Raw genomic sequence first — 13661 nt, 5'->3', positions numbered from 1 at the left:
GACGTTCAACAGTGTCATGGGCATTCTTCTACAAGGTGTTCATGCTGTCATTGGTGATCGGCTAGTGAAGTTGGTGGTCCCTTTTGGAGAAGGTTGTCCTTCTATCTCTTGAAATTAATACTTGTTTTCGATAAGGTTCTTGCTGATTTTTGGCGACCCTTATATTAGGTAAAACACTTTCCTTTTGTTTCATGGAGTATGTAGACTATGAATTTTCCCACAAATCTAATAGTGCTCCATCAAAATACTTAGCATATTGAGATCCACAGATCTCAAGTCCCTTCCTCTCTCTCTCTTTCTCTCTCTTGCATGACTTTTACAAGGTTCATCTATGGGACTGTCATACCTGCTTAAACCTTTTAGGCACTTGTATTAGAAAGATAATGTACTCTTTCTTGGATTTAGGATTTGAAGCAATTAGTCAAGTTAAAGTACCAAGTTTCTTTAGAGAAAATGATTGGACCATGTGTAATTCATCATAAAATGGTATTGTAGCTGAAACTCCACATAAATGTATTTGTCCAGCTTATTTGATAAAAGTCAATTGTTTGGCATGTATACTATAATTTATCAGTTTACTAATAAAAATTTCAATGTCTTAACATGGTCTCTCCCTCTCTTTATATATATATATATATATAACGTCCTTTTGTTATGCTCGACCCAGCCAAGCGATTTGTAAGGCCTCTTTCAACAATTATTTTTTAATTAAAAAATAAAAAAAGGTACCACCCGATGCTCACGAAAGGGAGAGGTGTTTTTCCCCATACTGTTTGAGATGGGTGAGGAGACAGCCCTTCCCCATCATTTCTTTTAGCTCCATTTGATCGCAAATAAAAATTAGGAACGGTAAATTTACCATGAAAAAAAAATCTATGGTAAAAAGTCAAACATTAAAGGGTCCATTTTTTTTACGAACTAAAATTACCATGATCTATCTATTTCAGCAAAGTAATTTTTTTTGTGTTTGATTTGAAAGTGAAAAGCCGTACAAAAATGGCAAGTATGCATAGTAAAATCTCTGTGCATCAAACGGACCTTGATGTTCATTAAAGCCTTGTTTGATGACAGATAAAAATTTGGAATGGTAAATTTATTATAGAAAAATCCATGGTAAAAAGTCGGACCTTCTGAGTTTTGATTTTTTTGCACGGTAAAATTACTATGATCTATCTATTTCAAGAGGGTAATTTCTCTTGTATTTGATATGAAAATGAAAAGCCTTATAATGCTTTGTAAAATTACCATGACCTATTTTTTTAAGAGGGTAATTTTTCTTGAAAATGAAAAGCCGTACAAAACGTGGTGATGCACACTAAAATCCCTGTGCATCAAACAAAGCCTAAAAGAAAGAACACAAGGAGGTTGTCACCTCCTCCAGCGGCGACTTCTTGCCACCCTGCCCCCACCGGCCACAGGCAACGGCTTGGAGGAGGAGGTCAGTCACCATCGGCTTTCCGTTGCAATAGGTCCACCAGGCAGCGCAGGCAGGCGGCAGCGACGGGGAAAGTGACTGGCCTCTCCCTTCTCGCTGATGAAACATCCCCGTCCCTCCCAATGCTCGACAAATGACAACTGTGGATTGTCTGCATGGACGGCTCACACCAGCTGAGCATTTTTGCTCAGCTGATTTATACTGACGATCCAAAAACGGTTGACAGTTTATTTGCCGACAAGTAAACACTGTTTTTTCCAACGCTAGCTAGCAGCCATGGGGAGTTTTGAAGATTGTTGTATTGCCCCTGACTATGAGCCAATAGCAATACTGATATAATAGTCATGGGTTTTATAATAAGGCTGAAAGTGTCCAGGTAGTCTATCTCCTCTCCCTGATCATAGCCCTTGGCCCTTTTATAATGAGTTCTTGGCCTTTTTCCAAGCACAGACCTCTTTATTTAATTCACTGTAACATTTGTGGTCCTTTCACACATTTCTTTGAGTGGAGCTAATTATTTTAGATGATTGCATCAAATATACTTAAGCAGCCTTAATGAAAAGCTCAACATAAAACCAATATAGGAAAAATACAATATTATTAATAATGATTATGTGTTATTCTCTTTGGAAATGAAACAACTTTTGAAAATAATACTCCACCAACATAATTGCATTGTAACTCTTCAACAAAAGGGAGTAAAAACAAACTTCCACATTTACCTTTACACCACAAAAAAGGGACTTTTACTGATACTAAAAAATGTCAATGAATGTCAGCTAAATGTTTTACTTTACTGATGTTTTCCTTTTACATGGGGGAAAGCATCATCTCAGGGAGTGTCGCTGACAACTTTACTGACATAATCACTACATGTCAGTGAAGGTTAATTTTACTAATGTTAGAATTACCTTAAAAAATAGTAAAGAAAACATCACATAAAGTTGCAACGGTTCCACTTCTAAACTTTAAGGAAGAAGGCCTTTGAATTTTTTTTTTATACTGAACCATAAAGTGTTTTGAGTGTTTTCGTTTAATTACCATGGACTGTATATGAAAATTCAAAAGCAAAAAGTTTGATGTTTCTAACAAAGAGTACTTTGGTTGGCTTCACATATGCTCAAAACCATATAAGCTATTTAACCTTGAAAAGAAGAAACTTCCACATGTAGAGATACACTTTTTGAAGAACGACTGTTTTATTTTTAAAGCACAATTTAGTCTTTTCTTTGGTAACTGGAGAAATCATGATCACATTGTTACTTGTAAATTCAAATTGGGATTGGTCCTAGTCATGAATATATGAAGAAGATACATAAAATTATGTCAACTTGATCCTACTTACTCTCACATAGAACCAAATATTAAATCTACTGGTCAAGATAATTATGTAATAGTTGAATAAAATTCAAATGAAAATATGCATCTATGAAAAAATTGTCCAAAACAATGTTGGCAAGAAGTGCAAGTGTCAAACTACAAGCATAGAGAAAATAATACCCCAAGCCAGTAACCATGTCATCTTAGGGAGTAATTAAGCTGATTAATTAAATGTAAATGGGCATATAAAGTTAAACACAAAACAAAGGGTAGGAAGGTGCAAGACGAGATCAATAGCCAACTCTTATGTGCAAAGAAAGAGGTTTGGACATTAAAAAGACATTGGAACCAATGGCCAACCTTACTCTTATAGGATGTCTGCTATTTGATAGTTTGCAACTAGATAGTGCAACAAACTGACATTGATAATTCCTTTTTCCATAGTAACTTACATAATGAAATCGTATATATGTCTACTTGAACACTGAAAACCTTGTTTGCAAGTTGAGCTATATGAACTCAAAGAGAACCTTCAATAGTGGCCTGAAAAATTTTCCATTGCCTCACTTAATTTTGACATTGTTCAGTCAAAAGCTGACTATTCATTGTCACCTTCTTACGTCCAAGGAAAATTGGTTGCCTTGTATATGTAGATGATTTGAAGATTGCGGGAAATGATTTAGAGGCGACAGATCTTGTGAAAAGGTTCCTATATCAAAAACTTACATATGGTGGATATTAGGACACTCAGATACTTGCTTTGAACAGATCTTTTATAATCCAAAGCTCAATAAATTTGTCAATGACAACGTAAGCACAATGGGAGATCCTGGATGTACCTAGCTTAAGGGCAGCTAATCCTGTAAACTTAGTGCACATCAAGGAAACCTTCTTGAAGATTCATCCAAATTTAGTTTTATATATATATATATATATATATATATATATATATATATATATATATATAAAACTAAATTTGTGGTTTTATATGACAGGTTTGGACAGAAAAATTTTCCGATATATTGGACGGTGCGTTTAATCATATCTGCCTAATGTAATGTATTGCATAAAAAATGCATTGGGTGAATTGTAATTTGGTAGAGTTGAAGATAGAGCAGACGATTTCTAACCAATCGGGATGCATGAGCAGGCCCAACCCGACCCGGTAATTAAATGGGTCGGACATTGGGTAAGAGGCCCGACCCGGTAATTAAATGGGTCGGGCATTGGGTAAGAGGCCCGACTCGTTTGAGGCCCCGTAAGCCCGACTAGGCTTTTCTTTTGTTTTTAAATTTATTTTAAGGACCGCAACCCAAGCAAGTCTTCAAAGTTTTGGGAGGTTCTTCTCCGCCACCGTTTGCCCTGGCTCCGCAGCCATCGCCGTCGCCGCAGTGCTCTGCTGCTCCCGCAGCCGTAGCCCTCGCTGTCACCACCCTGCTCTAGCGTTCCTGAATCTGTCACCATCGCCGTCGCCGTCCCCGTCGCCGTCTGCTGGATCTGCCCTACTCCCGCAGCCCGTAGGCCGACACCTCTCAACTCCACCGGCGACTTTGGCGATGCGAGGCAGCGCGGGAGTCGGGGGCTATGGATCACCGCGCATGCTTCCCAGCCCTCTCATCTCTCGGCTCGCGTGCCCGTCATCACCACCGTCTGCCTAGGTCCGTAGGCCGCCGCCGTCGCCGTCGCGCACCTCCCAGCTGAGTCCCTGCCCTTACTCGACCCGGCCCGTTTAATGGCTTAAAAGGTCCGTCTTAACATCCTTCACGGCCCAATACCCGACCCAACCTGTTTGCAAATGGGCTGGGTAGGATTGACCCGGTCTAAAATCATGGTAGGGCCGCGCACCCATTATTGAAAGAACAAGATTGGGAAAAAAAAGAAAAAAAGAAAGACAATGACGTCCATGAATAAAAAAAAGAGAAGAAAAAAGCGGTCGTTTCTCTGAGAGCATCCCGACGCTAGTCGTTCCAAATCGATGACGCTATGTCAACATCAGCTGAAAAAGAAACCGTTGATTTGTCAACGCTTTTACAAGACGACGCTCAGCAGACAAGTCCCGAAGATGCAGATTATATCTTCCGTCTAAATATACATGTAGGAAGCAGATTATATGTTCGGCCCCATGTTCCCGTGTTCGGTCGGAGCAGACGTTCAATACGTGCAGGGAAATAATTTTTTTTTTTCACTGAATGTCTCGAAAATGTGAGCTTGCGCTCTGAAAAATCGTTGTTGGCCTCACGGAAAAATTTGAAAAGTTATATTCATTGCGTGATGGTTCGTCTCCTAAAGATAGAATCTTAGCTCCACACCTGAATACGACCACGAATCGGAGGACTTGCCGAGGGGATTGATGATGATGCATCTGTTCATCCGATACTCACGCCCAGACTGCAAGAACCTGAAACTCAAACGAAGTAGAAATCATAAACCCCATCACAAGAAGATCATATCGATATCAACAGATTCATGAGATCATAATTTTCTCATAAAAGCCAACGATTAAAAAGGTTTTCATATCACAACAACAGTACCAAACGATATAACCTCGAAAAACATGCTTTCGAACTCTGAACAATATGCATGCGAGCCTGTGATGCATGTTAGAGCATCTCACCCATCGCCATCATCAGGGGCATGGCGATGGTTGTGGCAGAAGAAAACTCGAAACTCGAAGAGGGTAGGGATGCAATCATCTGCAAGAGCACCTGCACCACTTCATGATCATGACGAGCGAACTCTGCTGGAGTTCTACAGATGATCAGAGCCTCCCGATGCATGGTGCAGGTGCAAATGCAGGTGCTTGCACCAACCCTCGCTCAATCTCTCTCTCTAGCCTGAAAGTTGCAGAGAGGAGGGCGGAGTATATATAGAAGCGGAGATGGTGCGTTGGCGACGTACGTACGTCGGTGGAGAATCAATCCCGAGCAGCACATTGATCTCACGTGACGGGAAGATGAACTCCACGTGCAGGTCACGTGACGGCCATTTTCGGGGCCACCGGATGCCTGTGGCCGGTGTTGATTCACGGGTCGCGAGGCTTCGCTGGGACGTGGTGAGTACCGATCTCATGGCTTCCTTCGTACCAAGGTGGAAGAAGGGTCGGGAATCTCTGCCGACTCTCTTTCACATAAATTCGATGGTCGCCATCACTTTCTCTGCCCACCTTCTTTTCAAAAATTCGATGGCTCACCAGTGCCGGCCTCCGGGCCGACCATCTGGAACTCTTTTCTGGATTCTTGGGGACTGTACGTGTCGGTTTAGAACAGTGATATCTTTCAAATTACATGATCGTTTGCCAAAAAATGGCTTCCCTGATCAAATGAATCGTTTACCAAACGATGACTCTCCTTCTAAAAAGATTGAATGATTTTAAGGTTTACTTATGATCAGTAGTTGATATTTAAAAAAAAAAAAAAGCGAATCTAATGGATTATGAGTCTATGACTTCAATAAATTGATCCTGTTAGCAGAGAGATTGATATTCCTTGGTGATTATGACAAATGGGTCTCATTTTTCCTCCGCTTAGCCTTGCACTTTCTAGCGATAGGTTTTATAGGAACTGGTTGATCGTGTTCTATCAAATGATAGTGGAGTGTAAGCTCTTATAAATGTTATCTTAGTGTCGATATTAATCATTGTGACAATATTATTGATACTTGAAAAAGAGCGGCTAATTATACCAAATTTACTGATTGATTCTGCGCAATGATGGACTGAATATTAGAGATATATAATCCTTCCATAATCTACTTTGAATAATTGGTTTATTTAGTGACAAAATCCAATCATTCAATGACTTATTTGAGGACCACCACATCTAGGTGGTTTAGCTCCTCTAAAAACTCGTGTTCGAATGTTGGAAGGGTTACTATTATGTCTAGGTGGTTTAGCTCATCTAAAAACTCGTGTTCGAATGTTGGAGGGGTTACTATTATGTCTTAGTGTGCTCTACCTTGAACCGTAAAAAGTCTCGAAGCTCTGTGACCTAGGGGACGGGCAAGGAGAAGGGGAAGGGTGTTGTAGCTCTTTTAAGAATTGTGGAATAAAAAAAATGACCTATTTAAGGGTATGAATGTCAATATGTTTGATTTGGAACATATATATCATAGAACTGATGAGGAGCACTACTTTAACAAATTTTAGACCCATCAAATATATAATATGATTGTTGAGGGGTACCATTCATAAACAAATAAATGATTAGCGGGTGGTATGTAAATAAACAAAATAGTTGGGGGCAACCGATACCTAAACAAATAAATTTTGTCGGCCGTGTAAAAATCTACCTGGCTTACTTTAAGTTGAACTTTCATGGAAAAGCACAAATTTTTTATGATATCAAAAAGGCGCACTGAGGTTTGAAGATATTCCATTCAACTGCACCGTTTTGCGTTAAATTCAGGTGGCTTGATGCAAAACGGGCGCCTTTTTTATTATTTCTTAAGAAGTGTTGCATGTTATTACAAAATATCAAATCGTACAAGATATACATTAATTAAATTAACAAATAAATTTAATTAAATAAAAAAACAATGGAATATATTTTCTCATAAAACTGTTTTTTGCTCGAAAGCATTGCTTTTATCCAAATTAAGCACGTTTCCCAAATTTATCCAAATGCTTGTGGTTGTAAAAGGGTTCAGCAGCCAAGATATTTATGGAGAGAGAGAGAGAGAGAGAGAGAGAGAGAGAGAGAAGGGGAGGGGACCCAGCTGCATCTCATCCCAAATCAATACTACTCAATATGAAAACGATAATATCACTTAGAATCAAAATCGAGGACGTGGTTAATACTCGCAGCCAGTTCCGTTCCGTTAGCCATCACTTGATGCAAGAGAGAGAAAGAAAAGTTAAAATGTAGCCAGGAGCAGAGCCATACAATTTTTATAAAAGAAGCCGAATTAAAGTTTTTTAATTTTGACTAGGGTCGAATATCATTTTTTAAAATTTTTACATAAAACAAGTGAAATTTTCTAAAATTTAAATATAATTTTTTTTTTCAAAAAAAAATTGACATGAGGCAAGGGCCCAAGCAGGCCCTACCTTTACTCCCCACCATAGAGAAAAGAAAAGAAAATAAAAAATCGGGCAGAAAGATTAGAGATGAGAATTCAGCCAACCAAGTCCTTGTCGCACCATTGCCATCCAACCACTCCACATCCACCATGCATATTAAAAAATGTAATACAAAAAGCGACCATTTAAAGTCACAATAATACATATAATACATATAAGTCTGCAGCTTGGCTTATCATAGAGACATGAATGAAAACTTGAATGACTGGTGAAAAGGGGCTCGGCCAATAATACGTATAAGTCTGCAGCTTGGCTTATCATAGAGACATTGGATACACTTCATAGTGGGCTTTTCTTAATATGGTCCTAAGTAAAACAAGAATTATTTTTACTTGCTTTCTGTAATTATAAAATTCAAGATTGGTAGATAAATAAAGAAGCATGCAGTACTATCCAATGTTGTCATATAGAAGGGTGGACACACACACACATATATTATATATATATATATATATATATATATATATATATATATATATATATATATATATATATATATATATATATATATATATATCAGACCCTCGTATACCAGATTTGATGGAATGAAAATCAATTAAATCGTGATTCTAAGGAAATCAAATAGTAGAGATTAAGTTGTAAATATAAAAGTCAAGATCTTTTGTTGATGTAGCAAAACTGATTGTAAGATCAGGATGACAATCAAATAAGACAGAGAGAGTTATGCCCCTGTGTGGATGTAGCAAATTTGTCAAAACTGGTTAACATGTTTGTGTTCTTATCTACTTTTAGGGGAAAGATAAAGAATAATGTAGGAAGAAAGAAATTAACACTAAAAAATATTCTTATAGTTCCTAAAATGGCAAAAATATAGCTTTTTAATTACCTATGAATGTGCCTCATATTTTTTGTTTCAAGCTAATGGATTTGTTTTTTAGGACAAGGCTATCAAAAGGTAGTAGTGATTATAAACAAATTAATTTTAGATACTTTTTGTGCAGTATAACCATGAAGTATTTTCCTAAAATGGTTTTTTTTTTCTTCAGCAAAGAAACACGTTTAACTTCAATGTTCGGCTAAGAATTGCCATAAATAATAAGAAATGGCATATATATATGTGTGTCTCTAAAAGGATCTTTTCCAGCAATTCCCATCTGCCATCAAATGTTTGAAATAGCATGACATGTGTCACTAAAGGGCCTTTAGTGGCGCTTGAAGCTAGCCATAAATGCTGACGCGCTGTCATAGTATTAATAAGTAATCGTTGCAGACGATCGCAACTGACGCTTCATAATATCAACTGAAGGAGCTTCACTGACATCCACATGCAGTCATATCATATGGCGCTTATGTTGGGTCATCGTAAACTAATACAGGTGTTCAATGACGTCCTCAGAAAGCCATAAAAACGTCGACCCTGACATATAGTAGCGGACTCTCATGGTCACAAAATATGTTTATTTTTATATTATTATTTTGAAATATTTGATTGTTTGTGTATATAAATACTCCTAAAAGAATTGAAATTATTGAATAGTGTAAGCTCCAGCCAAAATTTTTAGCACTCTATTGATGACACACTGCACGTGTCACTAAAACCTTTCAATGGCACCCCTTCTATGCCATAGAAGGCGGCCATTAGTGGCGTTCGGATAATATGCAATTGGATGTAACCAGTGTCCATGCCTTCTCCAGTGGAGCCTACTAAAAGCTTTTTGTGACGCTTTTTGTACGCTACTAAACATCATGTATCATGTAGTATGCTCCTGCCAGCTTATTAAAAAAGAATGGAACACAAAATCCTACGTTTTAAAAATGATTACAAAATAGTTTTTTCACAAAATTGATTTTTATCAAACGGCTCTTTTTCATGGTGCCATTCAGGTATGTCCTAAAAGTTTTCAAGGAAAGAGTCTGCATAGCCTCTCATTCTCTTCTACAAGAACACATTTTAAATTTTAGACCATGTAAAAATCGTCAGAAACTCTCAAAGTATTGGGAGAGAAAAGGAAACTGAAGTCAGAGTTCTCACAAAGTGTCTCAATAAGTGCAGGCACTACGGTCCCATAGAGCTTTTGGGCCCCCCGGCTCGGGTTGGTGGGGCCCAGACCATACAAATAGTTTCAGACCAACCCATGCCCGACAAAAAATTGGGCCGGATATATATATATATATATATATATATATTAGTTGTTTCCCTACACCTTCTTAAAAGCAAGCTACTTAAAAAGATGTCATGCTGGATATGAACAAGAGCATCAAAGGATGGATACATGTTCTTCTTCCAAGCAATCAAGATGAAAAGGAACACGATACAAGGAAAAGACTTTTTCTCTTCCAAGCAATCAAGATGAAAGGGAATACAGCTTTGTAGTCCAAATAAATTCATCTAATATCGACGCTGCTAGGAATTACAACGAATGAGACGGCTCATTTCTCAATCATCAAAGTCATCATCAACTGGTGACAATCATCAACGTCGAACAAGACAGTGGCACCATGTTGGTTCAACACATACAGTAGTGGAATGGGCTTCATCGATGCATTACAAGGACGGAGGGAAGATCGAAGAGAGCGATACACGAGAGAAGAAAGGGAGACGGCAAGAGAGAGAACGTTGAGAAGAGATGAAAACATGCAAGAAGCGCTCCTGTTTTGCCCTCTTTCATCCGGTAAGCTGTGGGGATTTTAGCAGCGGAAGGCGCCTGCGACTTAGTTTCCAGGGTGTGCACACGAACAGCAGGTAGCAACAGCAACTAAAGAGATCAAGAGAACAAGAGAGCAAGAAAGAAGGAGAGGAAGAGGGTTAGAGCCACTGAGAGATATCAGGAAAATGGATAATGTAAATCTCAAATTATATTTAATGAAAATCTTTTTATTTAAAAAGTTGTACGCAAGGTTTATCTAGTAACCGTGAGTAGGCCCCTTACAGTTACTAAGAAAACGAATAGGACTTATGTACCAAAAAATAAAAATAAATAGGTCTCGTGACCACTATCCGATATGAGTGAGAGGCTAATCCCACCAGATGTACGCTCTCTTCTTTTCTTCATCCCCCATGGTTTAGGGTTGCTTCAGTGCTTTGAGTAGACATCCTTGTTATGCATTGTTTCCATATCGGTGCTTTTCTGTATGCCGCCTAATAGCATGAAAAATCAAAATGGTGACTATCCACCTACCAACCTTTGCCCTGGCCATTGCACCAAACATGTTGGGGATAAAGATTTGGAATCCAAGAGGGTTACCCATCAGCCCCCGCCTCTGGTTCTGCGAAGCGAAAAACTAGAAAACACAAAAGTTGTATCTTTCTTTTTAATCAAAGCCATCCAATCTTTACAAATTGAATAGTTCAAACCATCCTACCCATCTCTCTCTGTCTCTCCCTCCCTCCCTCTCTATCCTAGAGGTTTAGAAATGATTACAAATTTCTTTCCCTGTGAAACATAATTAAAACTTAAAAGTATTAGTTAACGTTTTTTCTGACGCAACTTTTCAAGAAAAATAAATGAAAAAGAGGGCAGAAAAAGTCTAGCTGAGGAATGCAGTTCAATTCTCACCATTTTACAAACCCAACAAGTCCCACTCAGCAATTCCGAAATTAAGGTGAAGCAAAACCATTGGAGGTTTAAATCATATGAACACTGATAATGCGATCCTTTCTCCGTCGCGAAGGTCAGGTTGAGCTGACTGTTGAAAAGGAAAGTGAGAAAGATGAACAAGCAACGAATTGGTCGGATATCCTGTCATCGTTGTCCCTAGGTGCGGTTTTCTTGTGGGTTATCGTATAGGTCATCGTTATGATGCCTTTTTTTTTTTTTTTCTTCTTCCTGATTTTGTTACGATTGTGATAGAGAAGGGAGAACTATTCATGCAACAGTGTACGATTCAAGCTTGTGTGCATCTATCTACATTCATTTAGTAGATGCTTTGACATCTCATATCACCTGAAAACGCCATTCTTGATGCGCATTGAGAGGGACACTATTATTGACTATAATATTTCCAACTCAACTGCTCAGCACTTGAATGCAATTCAATTCTCGCCATTTTCCGAATGCAACGAGTGTGCTCACCAATTCCCGCCATTTTCCGAATGCAACGAGTGTGCTCACCAATTCCGAATGACTCAAAACTAAGGCTGGAAATCAGGCTGAGTACCCACCACAATGGGCCTAGGTTCGGGCTCTAAAAAATCAGCCCTGGCTGGCCCGATAAGATACTAGGCCGACCTGAGTAGGCCCGATATGTTTTTTAATATTATTTTTATTTTAATAATGATTTATTATTAAAAACATATTTTATATAAAAATATTTATTTTATATTTTAAAAAAATTAATTTTAACCCGGTAGGGCTCGGGTTTCTGGTGTTGGGTGTCGGGTTAGGCCTAGACCCAAGCTCGAGTTTTTGGCTGTGGCCGGCCTGATGCCCAGGCCTGCGCAAAATCACATGAATTGTTAGATATCTAAATCATATGAACATATAGGTTTCAAGGAGGCTTGGAGGCAGTATTATTATTTTATTAAATGTTATTCTTATTAATTGTCTTTTTTTTCAATTTTCTCCTTATTTTTGTAAATATTAATACTTTACAATTTTGGCTGTTAAGCTTAGGCTTCAATCATCAAGAGCCTCAAATCTCAATGTCTCGCCTAGCCTCATCGCCTTTTATATAACATTGGGTGTGACTTTAGCTAATTATGTCAATCAGTAATAGTTACTTATTGTATCTTTCTTTGTGGATCTTGTAGAAATTATCTTCTAATGTTTTTAGGATCACTGAGTTTATAGCCTTGCGATAAACTTTAGTCATAGTATATGACCCCGAACAGTGCCATGGTGTGTTGTCAGGGAATCCCTCACCTGGCGGAACAGAGTGTTCTACTCCGAATTGTGGATGTGTTTCTTATGGGTTCATGGTGGAAGAGAAATGGATAATAGTGACAGACTGGTTTTACATGATAAAGGAAAAGAGGATAGCTGATGATGAACATAAGAAAAGCAAAAATTATCACTGAAGGCAAAAATATCGGTGGAGAATATCACGGAAATGATTTACAACTCAGAAACCACTACAACAAATACCCATTGTGCCGACGGCTATGGCCGTCGACAAATGGTTTTTTGCTATCGGCAAATGTTTTGCTGACGGCGGTAAGAAATTTCGTTGGCACCTAATGTACCGACAGTAAAGGTCGTAGGGAATGCACGATATTATTCCTGACGTTGAAGACCGTTGGGATATCAAACATTTTTCCCAACTGTTCGAACCGTTGCGAAAAGATGTGCTTTCCCAACTGTTTGCAAAGCGCCGGGAATAGTATAGGAATACCTAGTTAGGAACTACTGGGAATGGTAGTTTATTACCAACCATTGGGTGTTTGTATGTGTGTGCGTGTGAGTGTGTGTTTGTTGTGTGTGTGAGAGAGAGAGACTATTTGTTAATAAACAAAATCATTATTTTTTCCTTTTGTAGAAAATGTACATAGTCATTCCATTACATAATACATCAAAATGTATAGTCATTCCATAGAAAACATAAGAAAATGTGTGAATCATGAAAAACTACTTAAGTTACACAATCCAATACTTGAAGAAAGATACTAAGCTTTTACAGCTAAAACAAGAACATAAAAGCAATAGTAGCCCCATGAGAACATAAGGATAGCTTGGTCCAAATGCAATAACAAAAAGACATGATATGAAAAATTAACAGTATAAGGTCCTGTCTACTTATTGCATAGAACTATATTTTTTTCATTTTTTAAACATCAGATCATTCAAGATGAAACTGTGAAAAAAGAACTAGTAATTTTAGGTTATTTTACTAGGAAAAGGAAAAGGTGGTGAGCGATCTATGCACTTTCTT

This window comes from Nymphaea colorata, chromosome 12, assembly GCF_008831285.2.
Source record: "Nymphaea colorata isolate Beijing-Zhang1983 chromosome 12, ASM883128v2, whole genome shotgun sequence".
NCBI lineage: Eukaryota > Viridiplantae > Streptophyta > Magnoliopsida > Nymphaeales > Nymphaeaceae > Nymphaea > Nymphaea colorata.
Note: the sequence above shows the minus strand (reverse complement) of the source record.